The sequence below is a fragment of the Hippocampus comes genome, unplaced genomic scaffold, assembly GCF_001891065.2.
Source record: "Hippocampus comes isolate QL1 unplaced genomic scaffold, H_comes_QL1_v1.1 scaffold868, whole genome shotgun sequence".
Taxonomy (NCBI): Eukaryota; Metazoa; Chordata; class Actinopteri; order Syngnathiformes; family Syngnathidae; genus Hippocampus; species Hippocampus comes.
The window spans coordinates 19,183-21,064 of record NW_017806088.1 but is presented as its reverse complement, the minus strand read 5'-3'; positions in this window follow the sequence as shown (position 1 = coordinate 21,064).

Sequence of the window (1,882 nt, the reverse complement as noted above, 5' to 3'; positions counted from 1 at the left end):
GCCTCCCGCCCCGCCTCCCGTCCCGCCTCCCTCCAACCGCCGCGCGAAACGCGACCGTTTCCGAAGCACCGCCGAAAGGAGACCGAGTCTTTCATCGAGAGCCGCTCGGAGGAACGAGGCCGACGCGGCGGCGGTCGTCGCGACCGGATCGTCGCCGACGTTTCATGTCCGGAGAGCGCTTGGATCGACGACGACGCTCCAACCGCCGCGCGAAACGCGACCGTTTCCGAAGCACCGCCGAAAGGAGACCGAGTCTTTCATCGAGAGCCGCTCGGAGGAACGAGGCCGACGCGGCGGCGGTCGTCGCGACCGGATCGTCGCCGACGTTTCATGTCCGGAGAGCGCTTGGATCGACGACGACGGATTGTCGGGGCCGCTTCCGATCTCGACGACGAGAAGAAGAAGAACCGCGATGGTCGATTCGGACGCCAGGGGGACTTTGCCGCCGTTTTCGGGTCGCGCTTTTATTTGAAAAAAGGCACGAAAGACGTTTCGAATCGAGGCGGGATCCGCGTCGGCCAACGGAAACGCGGAGGATCCTCCGCCGCGCCGAGCGGTCCGGAAACGCCGACGGGCTAATCCTGCGGCGCGCCGGTCATCTCGAGACTCCGACTTCCCGCGTCCGGAAAGCGAGGAAAGGCCTTCCTTCAAACGTGGGGGGCGACCTTTCGGCCGCAAGGGGGGGCGGCCGCGGTCGTTCCTCCCGTTCAACTTGGCGCAGCGAAGCGGGCGAGGGCGAGGGCTTCTCGAAATCGACTCCTCGGCCGTTGAGATATTTTGAGCGAGTCCAATCGATGTCTTTGGCGTCCTCCTTTTTCGGAATCGGATCGGTTCAGGTGACCGCGAGGGAACGCGGGCGGGACCCCCGAACGGACGAGCTCGGAGTCGGGCGGCGTTCGGGAAAGCTGCCTCTCGCCCTTCGGCGCGCTTCGCTCCGCCCAAGTTGACCGGCGATGAGAGAGCGAACGCTGTTTTTGGAAGTATTTTCCGTCGCCGGTCCGAACATCGCCGTGCCCGGCGCCCGGGAATGTTTGTTTGTCCTCGAGCTGAAAGCGAATCGGGGGGGAGGGGGGGGGCCACTTTTGCAGGTCGGCCGGGCACGACCCAGGGTGCGCTCGCTTCACAGAGTTGCGTGCGCAAGCGTTTGGCCGAACGCTTTTTGCCTCCCGGGTGCGTTTTCAAGCGACGGACGGCCTTTCCGATCCCGCCCGGCCCGCCGTCATCTCGCCGCGAGCTCTCGTGCGTCTGCGTCGGGCCGTCGCGTGAGGCCGTCGCCCGGCGCGGGACGCGGCTCGAGCGACCGGCGTTCCCGCGTTGGGGCGCCGGCCCGAGGAGACACGACGAGCGGAAAAGATTTCTCGGCCGTTTCCTCAATTTCACGCTTCATACGAACGACCGCGCGGAGGTCGACGCGAGTCACGCGAGCGCTTTGTTGCGACTTTCCCGTCTGCGGACTTACTTGTCAGAGAGAGGTCGCTCCCGGGAAGAAACGCGTCCGTTCGGTCCTCGCGCGAAGACGCGGGGAGAATTTCAGACGCCCGGTCGACTCGCGATGCGTCGGAGACCCGACGGAGACCCGCGACGTGCTCCGTCAAGACTCGATGACGGCCCGATCCCAAAAACTCGCTCGAGTCCCGATGACTGAGCTCGTGCGAGAAAACAAGCGAAGCGTCACGTTTGCCGGGTGGCGGCGAGGGAGGAGCCGGCGGGGGACTCGACGACACTCGGGAACGCTCGATCCGAAACAAACAAAGTCCCGAAAACAAAAAGAATCCAAAGTAGCAAAGAAAAGCACCACCGACAACAAACGCAAACGGCAACAACGAGCCGACGCCGACGCCGGGAGTCCTTTGCGAGCGCTCGTTGGATAACGAGCGGCAGG